Here is a 13,865-nt window from a genome sequence, read left to right on the forward strand (position 1 = left end):
GTAATACTTCAAGCATACTAATCAAGCAATCATGTCTTCTCAAAATAACATGGCTAACGAAAGTTTAACCCTACAAAATCATATAGTTTGGCTATTGCTCTATCTTCATCACACAAAGTATTTAATCATGCACAACCCCGATGACAAGCCAAGCTATTGTTTCATACTTTAGTAATCTCAAACTTTTTCAACTTTCACGCAATACATGAGCATGAGCCATGGACATAACACTATATGTGGAATAGAATGGTGGTTGTGGAGAAGACAAAAAAGGAGAAGATAGTGTCACATAAACTAGGCGTATCAACGGGCTATGGAGATGCCCATTAATAGATATCAATGTGAGTGAGTAGGGATTGCCATGCAACGGATGCACTAGAGCTATAAATGTATGAAAGCTCAATGTCGGTGTCAAAACCGGCGGATCTCAGGTAGGGGGTCCCGAACTGTGCGTCTACGGCCAATGGTAACAGGAGGCTGGGGACATGATGTTTACCCAGGTTCGGGCCCTCTCGATGGAGGTAATACCCTACTTCCTGCTTGATTGATCTTGACGATATGAGTATTACAAGAATTGATCTACCACGAGATTGTAGAGGCTAACCCTAGAAGCTAGCCTATGATTATGACTGTCCTCGTCCTACGGACTAAACCCTCCAGTTTATATAGACACCGGAGGGGGCTAGGGTTACATAGAGTCGGTTACAAAGAAGGAGATCTACACATCCGAATCGCCAAGCTTGCTTTCCATGCAAAGGAGATTCCCATCCGGAAACAGGATGAAGTCTTCAATCTTGTATCTCCATAGTCCAACAGTTCGGCCAAAGTATATAGTCTGGTTGTCCGAGTACCCCCTAATCCAGGACTCCCTCAGTAGCCGCTGAACCAGGCTTCAATGACGATGAGTCCGGCGCGCTGATTGTCTTCGGCATTGCAAGGCGGATTCCATCTCCGAATACACCAAGGTAGATTTCGAACACATGAATCATGTCCGGCTCTGCAAAACAAACTCCACATACAACCGTAGAGAGCATAATTTCTCATGAATCTTATCTGCTAACAATTTTTCACGACACGGTATCATGCCACAGCCTGGTCATTATACGAACCGTTTTTCTCAACCAGCCGCTGCGCATATTGTGAGGCGGTTTCCTTTGGCACGTCTTGTCAAGGCAAAGATCATGACCCCTTATCACGGGATTTTCATCAATACGGGTACGGGTAACCCAACCGCGCCATCAATCGTGGCGCTTGGGGAACAAGCGAGTTTTACCAGGTAAGTGGGGAGGCGCATAGTTTCTACCACCTCTATAAAGAGATAAGGGCTCTTCTTTTTTACCCACGCCTTCCGCTCCCTCTGCTCATCCATTCCCTTTCGCTCGAGCTCTAGCACCCAAGCGTTCGTCTTCTCCACCCAAAGAGGTCCTCCAGAAATGTCCGGATCCGGAGCAGGAGGCAAATGGATGGCCTCTACCGTCCAGGAGAAGGATATCAAAAAGCTTCGGGAGGCCGGGTACCTGGCCAAGAAAATCGGCCACCATCTTCCGACGGCGAGACAAATTGTCCTCGCTCCAGAACCCCACGAGAGGGTTGTATTCCTCCCTCATTTTTTCCGAGGGCTAGGGTTTCCCCTTCACCCATTTGTTCGCGGCATCATGTACTATTATGGGATCGATTTTCACGATCTATCCCCCAATTCCTTCCTCAACATCTCGGCGTTTATCGTCGTGTGCGAGGCCTTTCTCCACATCTCGCCACACTTCGGCTTATGGCTGAAGATTTTCAATGTGAAGCCCAAGGTAGTAAACAGCGAGCACGACGAGTGCGGAGGCGCCATGGTGAGCAAGATGTCCAAGGTCACATGGCCAACAGGCACTTTCAATGATTCGGTCAAGGAGTGGCTGCAGCAGTGGTTTTACATCATTGAGCCGTGCGGCAAAAAGTGGGCCGCTGCCCCTGAATTCCGATCCGGAGCCCCCATGCGGCTTACGTCCTGGCCCAAGAAGGGCCCGAACTGGTCTTTGTCCGACGAACTGTCGGTACTCCAGACGCGCGTCAAGGGTATGGAAGACAAGAACATTAATCTTGTCAATGTAGTCTAGGTGATGTTAGTTCGCCGGATTCTTCCTTGCCAGCACCGGGCTTGCAATTTGTGGGAATACGACCCGAACGAGCACCAGACCCTACGGGAGCTCTATGGCTCCTCGCACGATGACATCTGGAAGGTGCTTTTTAAGTCCGGTGAATCGTGGCCGGACTCCGCCGAGGACCATGGGTACCAACTGTCCCACCCTGCAAGTCCGGTAAGTCATTGCTATGTTTGGCAATTCATATGCTTCATTGGCATATCCTGAGGAAAATGATTTAAGGCGCTTCCCACAATTCTCCTATGGATGGACGAAGAAGGCGGGGCGGATCCACTGTCCGGCCCCACTGCCAGAAGAACCGGCCGGCCCACTTCTTACGAAGATGCTGGCCCCAGCGCCTTACAAGGCGCCAAAGAAGGAGGCCGAGAAGGAGGCCAAGGAGACCAGGGGCACTCTCCGTCGCCGCGGTGCTTCGGACTCAAAATCCGAAGACTCCAATGCCCATTCTACCTCTGAAGAGGACGAGGAGGAGGAAGAATATGAATTCCCCATGGGGGGAAGAAAGAAAAGAACGGACTCCACATCATTGGAGGCTGAATCGCCTAAGAGGGAGGAAATCCCCCCTTCTAGAGGCGTCCACCACCACTGCCTATAGCAGCCTGGAGTGGGATCCCAGGGTCCAGCCCCTGATGAACTCATGAGTATACATAGTCCGAACATGCCTATGCATCCAGGATCATCATGGCATAATATTTTAATCTGTGCCATACTTTTTGCAGTCCGGCGAGGTCCCGCATCGAACAATCCTTGTCAGAGGATTCGTTGGGCTCGGATGCCATAGAGAGCGAGACACCCTCGAAGGCCCCTTCCCCTAAACATAGGAATGACACCGAGGTGTCATCCCAGAAGGACCCAGACCAGGGAGAGGGGAAGACCGTAAAAGCAGCGCCAAGAGGCCAAACTTCAGGGGCCGGATATATGGGAGCAAAAGCTCCCATGAGCATCGACGATGGGGGCGATCGCGAATTTGGCCCACAGCCGGACACAGTCCTGGAGACCTTTAAGGCTCCAGAATCAGGCAGGCAGCCTCCCTTGGCTGGAGGGGGCGTACCTGCTCCGTCGGCAACCTCTGTCCATCCAGAGGTGCAGGGCAGTTTATCGATAACACTAAAAAGTGCTTCCATCGTTGATGAACACCGCGCCATTATGGGTGCGGTGATTGAGAAGGTTCAGTCTGCTGAGAGTGGACTGAATGAATCCTGCATCAGCCTTATAAAAGGCTTTGAGGTATGTTGTGTGAGGTTTTGAAGAGTGTCATAGTATAGATAGTAGCCCCTGATACATTGTCCAATGAAAGAGAGAACTGGACAGAGGATCAAACTTATGTTTTTTTTACAGAAAGACTGTAAGGGAACCCCCTACAGTATAATTGGTGCAACAAACCCAAATTGCAAGTACCGTGCCTTGAACCTGGGTGGGTGGGAAGGCATCAGCCCCTTCCTACCACTAGGTTATGCCTTAGTCTGCAATCAAACTTATGTTCGCAGGAGACTCTGTTGATGAGATCTACATCTCTCTTTTCTTGTATAAGCAGGCGTCTGTGACGACTGCCGCCTCTCATACTGCCGAAGTATCCGGACTGAGAGAGAGTCTGGAGCTGGCCGAGGAAGAACTTGGCCGAGTAAAGAAGCAGTTAGAGGATAACCAAGGTATGCAAAAACCTTTGTTTCCTTCAGCACAAATGAATAAGTGTGCTTAATTAAAATATTTTTATTGTATGCCCTAGGGGAGATGGCCGAAGTTGGAGCTCTTAAGAAGGTTGTGGCCGAAGCCGAGAAGAAGGCAGCTGCGGAGCAGGCTCTTCGCGAAAAGCACGAGCCCAGGGTCATTGAAGCTGAACGAGAGCTTCAGGATGCTGTGAAGAAAAGCGAGACTTTGGAGCAGAGGTTATCAAGGAAAGAATTCAAACTCTCCCAAGCTCTCGAAGCCGCAAATAATGCTCGGGAAGAAGCCCAAGGTGCTCTGAAGGAAATTCAGGAGGCGAGGAAGATTGCGGCTGGTAAGGCTTTTTCTTATACAAAGCGGTCTTTATTTTATGAAAGGAGAAAATCAAGTTGATAAATTGAATTCTGATTTCTCCAGGGGTGTTTGCAGAGCTGCCACGCAGCATATCTGATGCCGCTCAATTCTACCGAGCCGAGGAAAAGAAGACTGCGGAGAAACTCTTCTGGTCGCATTATTTGGCACCGAATTATCCGGTGCCATTTACCGATCAGCTGAAGCAACTGATCGAACTGCACAAGGCGGCCGAACTAGCCATGAAGGATTTGATTGTCCAGCTATGGCCTGCCAAGCCAATTCCAAGCAGTTATTTTGGACTCGTGAAGCGGCTGGTGAGTGCCTGCCCTCGACTCAAAGTCATCAAGCGGTCGGTCTATACGGAGGGTGCGCGGATGGCCTTCGCCCGCGCAAAAGTGCATTGGGGAAAGCTAGATGCGGAAAAGCTAATGACCGAGGGGCCGCCGGAGGAGAAGGAGCACCACAAGCCCAAATTATATTATGATAGTGTCCTGAAAGGAGCCCGCCTTGTGGTGGAGAAATGCACCAAGGACATTGTATTCCCATGAGTACGGTCATGCTGTCCTTTGTAATGCTAAACAAGGTTATTTCTATTATTTATTGCATGTTTATGTGAAAGTTTTTCATCCTGTGCGGTCGTTTGAAAAATATTAATCCTGAGAGTTGGCTAGTCGTCGGCTTCTTCCCCCACGTAAGAAGTACGGGGGTGTTCGGGATAAACCTGAGCACTCTTTATCCCATTTTTGGGTCCTTGAAGGAGGTGTTCAGCACAACGAACCAGGCAATCAGACTATAGGGCTTTATCACTCTCATTTAGCCATAGGAGTTTGTCAAAAGTATGGTAGGCACAGCCCCTGGTGTTTGGAAGACCGCACGAGGGGCTCTATAGGCACCTGATCGGGAGAAAACCCGATCCATCGCACGCTGCATTGGTTATGACATTATGCGGAATAAATCTTTAAAGATTTTACAACCTCTCAAACAGCTGACCAGCTCTCGCCGTATCATGACAGACAGTTTTCGGCTTTCTCTACTGAGGTGCTCGTCCGGAAGAACCGGGACAAATCGCAGTAGTTCTCCCAGTGCTACCTTAGTCGATATAACATAACATAAGGTACCAAAACATGGGAGCCGGGCAAACCCAACTATTGACCCAAGACATGATTCAGAGCTGATGCATATAATGCTATAAGTTTGGGGTGCCGAACGACCGAGAAGGTGGTCGGACTTTAGTGCCATGTGATGGGTACAACGAAGCCCCTCGCGTATTAAGGCATGATACGATGTACGGATGCCGTTATGACGAAAGGTGTCAATAAGAAATGATAGCATAGAAGCTTCATATAAATCTACATGTTGTATTCGAGTAATACGTCTATGCGTATGAGTACAAGTGAGTTTATAAAAAAGAAGTATGCCAGCGGAACCTGCTGAGACCAGGCGGGAAGAAGTTGTGTGCGGATCCGGAGTATATCCGGATTGTCTCCGAGGGGAATATCTAGGGATTCCCTTGCGTGTCCGAGCTGATTCCCTATCGGCAGTCCCGTCCTACGCGAAAGCGAACCTGCGAAGAAAATGCGAAAAGTATTTGTGTGCCATGGAGCGGTTGAGCCGCGCAATGTGGCCCTTCCCAGCTTTTACCGGAGTATTAAATTGAGCTCTGGTCGAGCCGAGCTATCGTGTCGTGAAGTAGTTCGGACTTCTTTATCGGTGTCCGGGAGCTTGGCCGTCGACTCAAGGTTCGATTGAAAAGTGCCACTCGCTGCTTCTGATGTTAAAGCGGCAGTATGCTCTTCGGCGCCGAGGTGGAGTTTGGTTTTGCCCTTAACTGTGATGACGCCACGTGGGTCAGGCATCTTAAGCTTGTCGTAGGCATGGTGTGGTACCGCATTGAATCGAGCAAACGTGGTTCGCCCCAGTAGTGCGTGATAATTACTGCGGAAAGGGACGATGTCAAAGACTAACTCTTCGGTACGGTAATTGTTTGGTGGTCCGAAGACTGCCGCCAGATTGATGGAGCCTATACAACTGGCCTCCACACCTGGTATAACACCTTTAAAGGATGTTTTAGTGGGTTTGATCATCGAACGATCGATACCCATCTGGCGCACTGTGTCCTGGTACAACAGGTTTAGACTGCTGCCTCTATCCATAAGGACTCGTGTGAGGCGAAACCCGCAAATTATTGGGTCAAGGATAAGTGCGGCTGAATTGCCCTGGTTGGGATTGGCCGGCCAATGTATGATCGTAAGTGATCGGCCGTAGTTTGTATTGTGGGGCGACTTGCTTCGCTGAGTCGACATCCCGAAGAGTGTACGCCCGTTCCCGTTTAGGGATGTGGATGGCGTTTATCATGTTCACCATTTTGATTTGTGGGGGAAATTTCTTTTGCCCTCTTTTGTTTGGTGATCTAGGCTCCACGTCGTTTTCATCGCTTTGAGACCCCTTCTCCTTGTTTTCTGTGCCTGACCTGCCGGCTTGTTTGAAGACCCAACATTCTCTGTTGGTATGATTGGCTACCGTTCTTGGGGTACCATGAATTTGATGGGCGGTCAAGTATGCGGTCCAAGTCGGATGGGCCCGAGTTGTTCTTCTGAAGTGGTTTTTTCCGCTGACTGGACTTAGAGCCACGGAATCCGGCATTGACTACCATGTCTTTGGCGTCATCATTGTTTTTGTGATGCTTGTGTTTGTTGCGTCGAGGTTTGTCGTTACTGTCTCTGGCCTCTGATGTTCCAGGATTGTGTGTTGTGTTGTTGCTACGAGCCAACCAACTATCTTCGCCCGCACAAAAGCGGGTCATGAGTGTCGTGAGGGCTGCCATGGATTTTGGCTTCTCTTGGCAGAGGTGTCGGGCGAGCCACTCGTCATGGATGTTATGCTTAAAGGCCGCTAGGGCTTCGGCATCCGGACAGTCGACGATTTGGTTCTTTTTAGTTAGGAACCGAGTCCAGAATTTCCTGGCTGACTCTCCAGGCTGTTGGGTTATATGACTTAAGTCATCAGCGTACGGTGGTTGCACGTAAGTGCCCTGGAAGTTGTCAAGGAATGCGTTTTCCAGGTTCTCCCAACTTCTAATGGAGTTTGCCGGTAGGCTATTCAGCCAATGCCGAGCCAGTCCCCTGAGCTTAAGTGGGAGATACTTGAGGGCATGTAGATCGTCACCGCGGGCCATGTGAATGTGGAGAAGGAAATCTTTGATCCATACTGTGGGGTCTGTTGTACCATCATATGGTTCAATGTTTACAGGTTTAAACCCTTCTGGGAATTCATGATCCATTACTTCATCAGTGAAGCATAGGGGGTGTGCGGCGCCTTTGTGCCGGGCTATGTCACGACACAGTTCAAATGAGTCTGGTCTGTTGTATTCGGCTCGTCTGGACTTGGTTTTAGTGTATCCGGCGTGACGACCATCTGCACGCATTGTGGCGCGCCCACGCGATCCGTAGATCGATCTTGACTGTCCTGCTTTGTTTCCCAGTATGTATTACAGGTCTTGCGTGTAGCCCCTAGTCGTAGTGTATTGGCGGTAGGGTGCGGGCAGTTGTTCGGGCTGGTACGCCGCTTTGTCTCGGCCGCGAGGTGGTTGGTCAGCCACGTCCTGTGCTGGTAGTGTAGGCTCTAATGCCTCCTCCTCGAGTTGAGGTAGCAACCTGCGCTTTGGGTAACTTTTGTTTGGGCGTATGAGTCCATATTCCTCGGCTGCTAGGACCTCAGTCCATCTATCTGTTAGTAGATTTTGATCAGTTTGAAGCTGCTGCTGTTTTTTCTTCAGGCTTTTTGCAGTGGCTATAAGCTGGCGCTTGAAGCGCTTCTGCTCGACGGGATCCTCAGGCACGACAAATTCGTCGTCGCTGAGGCTCACCTCATCTTCGGAGAGAGGCATATAATTGTCGTCCTCCAAGTCTCCATCTGTTGCCTGTTCATCTGGGCTAGCTTGCCCGTCCTCCTGCTCGGCCTGCTCAAAGTCGGGCTGGGCGGGATTGTATTCGTCTTCGGTACCATCCGGATTGCTATCATCTCATGTGCCGGTACTGCTATGGCGGGGTTTAGAGCGGCGCCGATGACGCCGGTGTTTTGATTGCTTCCCCAAGGGATTATCCCCTGTTGCCTCATCGCCATTGTTTTCTTTAGGGGTGTCCACCATATATATATCGTATGATAAGGTGGCTGTCTAGTGCCCGGTGGGCGGCGGTTCCTGTTCTTCTCCTGCATCGTCGTCCATACCATCGATGTCATCAGAGTCAAAGTCGAGCACGTCGGTTAAGTCATCGACAGTGGCTATTAAGTGGGTGGTGGGTGGGTAACGAATTTCTTCGTCGTCCGCTTCCCGCTCAAGCAGGACATAGTTCGGCCAAGAGTCTCCTGATAAAGAGGGAGACCTCAAGGAATTTAGCGCGTCACCCAAGGGTGAGTGTTGAAAGATGTCCACGGAGGTAAACTCCATGATCGGTGCCCAATCAGATTCGATAGGCACGGATGCATGCGGTCCGGGACCTAAGACTGGAGACAAGTCCGGGGGTCCGGTGACACAGATTTCCTTAGAGGTGGAGTCTGTGTTCGGCTCCAACACCGATGAGTGTGCGGCCTCCATGGCGGGGTCCATCCACCCATCCTCGGATGGTGCAATCTGCTCCAGATTAGGGGCCGGGGTAGCCACAGGTGCGATATACCGAACACCGCCTGATGGCCGATCTAAGTCATGCACGTCGTGACTGTTCGGCACTCCTGCCGCAGGCTCGAACCCGCCGAAGATCAAGTCTCCGCAGATGTCGGCTGTGTAGTTCAAGTTTCCGAACCTGACCTGATGGCCAGGGGCGTAGCTGTCGATCTGCTCCAGATGGCCAAGCGAGTTGGCCCGCAGTGCGAAGCCGCTGAATACGAAGATCTGTCCGGGGAGAAAAGTCTCACCCTGGACCGCCTCATTGTTGATGATTGAAGGAGCCATCAAGCCTTACAGCGACGACACAGTGGAACTCTCAATAAAAGCAACAATGTCGGTGTCAAAACCGGTGGATCTCGGGTAGGGGGTCCCGAACTGTGCGTCTAAGGCCAATGGTAAAAGGAGGCTGGTACCCAGGTTCGGGCCCTCTCGATGGAGGTAATACCCTACTTCCTGCTTGATTGATCTTGATGATATGAGTATTACAAGAGTTGATCTACCACGAGATCATAGAGGCTAACCCTAGAAGCTAGCCTATGATTATGATTGTCCTCGTCCTACAGACTAAACCCTCCGGTTTATATAGACACCAGAGGGGGCTAGGGTTACACAAAGTCGGTTACAGAGAAGGAGATCTACACATCCGAATCGCCAAGCTTGCTTTCCACGCAAAGGAGAGTCCCATCCGGACATGGGACGAAGTCTTCAATCTTGTATCTTCATAGTCCAACAGTCCGGCCAAAGTATATAGTTTGGCTGTCTGAGTACCCCCTAATCTAGGACTCCCTCACTCAACAAAAGAAACTAAGTGGGTGTGCATCCAACTTGCTTGCTCACGAAGACCTAGGGCATATCGAGGAAGCCCTTCATTGGAATATACAAGCCAAGTTCTATAATGAAAAATTCCCACTAGTATATGAAAGTGACAACATAAGAGACTCTCTATCTTGAAGATCATGGTGCTACTTTGAAGCACAAGTGTGGTAAAAAGGATAGTAGCATTGTCCCTTCTCTCTTTTTCTCTCATTTTTTTATTTTGCCTTTTTTTTTATTTGACCTTTCTCTTTTTTTTGTTGGGCTCTTTGGCCTCTTTTATTTATAAAGTCTGAAGTCTCATCCCGACTTGTGGGGGAATCATAGTCTCCATCATCCTTTCCTCACTTGGGACAATGCTCTAATAATGAAGATCATCACACTTTTATTTACTTACAACTCAAGATTACAATGATACTTAGAACAAGATATGACTCTGTATGAATGCCTCCGGAAGTGTATCGGGATATGCAATGAATCAAGAGTGACATGTATGAAAATTATGAAGGTGGCCTTGCCACAAATACGATGTCAACTACATGATCATGCAAAGGGCAATATGCCAATGATGATGCGTGTCATATAAACGGAACTGTGGAAAGTTGCATGGCAATATATCTCGGAATGGCTATGGAAATGCCATAATAGGTAGGTATGGTGGCTGTTTTGAGGAAGGTATATGGTGGGTGTATGGTACCGGCGAAAGTTGCACGTCACAAGAGAGGCTAGCAATGGTGGAAGGGTGAGAGTGCGTATAATCCATGGACTCAACATTAGTCATAAAGAACTCATATACTTATTGCAAAAATCTACAAGCCATTGAAAACAAAGTACTACACGCATGCTCCTAGGGGGATATATTGGTAGGAAAAGACCATCGCTCGTCCCTGACTGCCACTCATAAGGAAGACAATCAATAAATAAAATTGTGCTCCAACTTCATCACAAAGCGGTTCACCATACGTGCATGCTACGGGAATCACAAACTTCAACACAAGTATTCTTTAAATTCATAATCACCCAACTAGCATGACTCTAATATTACCACCTCTATATCTCAAAACAATTATCAAGTATCAAATTGATCATAGCATCCAATTCACTTTCTATGATAGTTTTTATTATACCCAATTTGGATGCCCATCATTCTAGGACCAATTTTATAACCATAGCAAATACCATGCTGTTCTAAGAGACTCTCAAAATAATATAAGTGAAGCATGAGAGATCAACAATTTCTACAAAATTAAGCCACCGCTGTGCTCTAAAAAGATATAAGTGAAGCGCTAGAGCAAAACTATCTAGCTCAAAAGATATAAGTGAAGCACATAGAGTATTCTAATAAATTCTAAATCAAGTGGGATTCTCCCAAATGGTGTGTACAGCAAGGATGATTGTGGTAATCTAAAAAGCAAAGACTAATATCATACAAGACGCTCCAAGCAAAACACATATCATGTGGCAAATAAAAATATAGGTCCAAGTAAAGTTATTGATAGACGAAGACGAAAGAGGGGATGCCTTCCGGGGCATCCCCAAGATTAGGCTTTTGTTTATCCTTGAATATCTTGGGGTGCCATGGGCATCCCCAAGCTTAGGCTCTTGCCACTCCTTATTCCATAGTCCATCAAATCTTTACCCAAAACTTGAAAACTTCACAACACAAAACTCAACAGGAAATTTCATAAGCTCCGTTAGTGCAAGAAAGCAAAGCCACCACATAAGGTACTGTAATGAACTCATTCTTTATTTATATTGGTGTTAAACCTATTGTATTTCAACTTCTCTATGGTTCATACCCCTACATACTAGCCATAGATGCATCAAAATAAGCAAACAACACATAAAAAACAGAGTCTGTCAAAAAATGGAATAGTCTGTAGCAATCTGTAACTCTCGAATACTTCTGTAACTCTAAAAATCCTACCAAAATAGTAAGTCCTGGGAAATTTGTCTATTGATCTACAGCAAAAAGAATAAATGCAAAATCACGTTTCTATGAATTACTAAAATTATTTACGTGCGCCTAAAGTTTCTGTTTTTCAGCGAATCAAATTAACTATCACCATAGGTTATCCTATAGGTTCTACTTGGCAGAAACACTAATTAAAACATAAAAAACACATCTTAACAGAAGGTAGATGAAACATTTATTACTAAACAGAAGCAAAAACAAAAAATAAAATTGGGTTGCCTCCCAACTAGCGCTATTGTTTAACGCCCCAAGCTAGACATAAAAGCGAGGATAGATCTAAGTAGTGCCATCTTTGGCACTCAATTCATAAGTAGCTTGCATGATACATTCATAAGGTAATTTAACTTTCTTTCTTGGAAATTGCTCCATGCCTTTCCTTAACGGAAATTGGAATCTAATATTCCCTTCCTTCATATCAATAATTGCACCAATCGTTCTAAGGAAAGGTCTACCAAGAATAATAGGACAAGAAAGATTGCAATCTATATCAAGAACGATAAAATCTACGGGCACATAGTTCCTATTTGCAACAATAAGAACATCATTGATTCTTCCCATAGGCTTCTTAATGGTGGAACCCGCAAGGTGCAAATTTAAAGAGCAATCATCAAAATCATGGAAACCTAGCATATCACATAAAGTTTTCGAAATCGTGGAAACACTAGCACCCAAATCACACAAAGCATAGCACTCATGATCTTTAATTTTAATCTTTATAGTAGGTTCCCACTCATCATAAAGTTTTCTAAGTATAGAAACTTCCAAATTAAGTTTTTCCTCATAAGATTGCATCAAGGCATCAACAATATGTTTGGTAAAAGATTTATTTTGACTATAAGCATGAGGAGAATTCAACACGGATTGCAACGAGGAAATACAATCTACTAAAGAACAATTATCATAATTAAATTCCTTGAAATTCAAGATAGTGGGTTCAATGCTATTTAAAGTCTTGACCTCTCCAATCCCACTTTTACCAAATTTAGCATCAAGATCTAAAAACTCCGGATCATTGGGACGCCTTTTAACTAAAGTTGACTCATCTCCAATACCATCATTATTAAGATTCATATTGCAAAACAAAGATTTAATAGGGGACACATCAATAACTTTTGGATCTTCGTCATTATTTTCATGGAAACTAGAAGAACACGCCTTTATAAAGCAATCTTTCTTAGCACGCAATTTAGCGGTTCTTTCTTTGCACTCATCAATGAAAATTCTCATGGCTTTGAGAGACTCATTGATATCATGCTTAGGAGGAGTAGATCTAAGTTTCACAGAATCAACATCAAGCGAAAGTCTATCAACGTTCCTAGCCAAATCATTAACTTTAAGCAATTTTTCTTCAAGCAAAGCATTAAAATTCTTTTGAGAGATCATAAATTCTTTAACACTATTCTCAAAATCAGAGGGCATCTTATTATAATTACCATAAGAATTATTGTAGAAATTTCCATAATTATTATGGAATTACTAGGGAATGGTCTAGGATTAAAGTTTCATCTATAAGCATTGTTACCAAAAAATTTCCTACCAACAAAATTCACATCCATAGATTCATTACTATTCTCAATCAAAGTAGACAAAGGCATATCATTGGGATCAATAGGAGTACTCTTAGTAGCAAACAATTTCATAAGTTCATCCATCTTTCCACTCAAAACATTAATTTCTTCTATAGCATGCACTTTTTTACTAGTAGATCTTTTGGTGTGCCATTGAGAATAATTAGCCATAATATTATCAAGGAGTTTAGTAGATTCTCCTAAGGTGATTTCCATAAAAGTGCCTCCCGCGACCGAATCTAAAAGATTTCTAGAAGCAAAATTCCATCCGGCATAAAAAATTTGTTTGATCATCCATAAATTCAAACCATGAGTAGGGCAATTGCGAATCATCAATTTCATTCTTTCCCAAGATTGGGCAACATGCTCATGATCAAGTTGTTTAAAATTCATAATATCGTTCCTAAGAGAGATGATCTTAGCGGGAGGAAAATACTTAGAGATAAAAGCATCTTTGCACTTATTCCATGAATCAATACTATTCTTAGGCAAAAACGAAAACCAAACTTTAGCACGATCTCTAAGTGAAAACAGAAATAACTTCAATTTAACAATATCATTATCTGTATCTTTCTTCTTTTGCATCTCAACAAATCAACAAAGTTGTTTAGATGGGTAGCGGCATCTTCACTAGGAAGGCCGAAGGATTGATCTTTCATAACAAGATTCAGCAAAGCAGC

This window comes from Triticum aestivum, chromosome 2B, assembly GCF_018294505.1.
Source record: "Triticum aestivum cultivar Chinese Spring chromosome 2B, IWGSC CS RefSeq v2.1, whole genome shotgun sequence".
Classification (NCBI taxonomy): Eukaryota; Viridiplantae; Streptophyta; class Magnoliopsida; order Poales; family Poaceae; genus Triticum; species Triticum aestivum.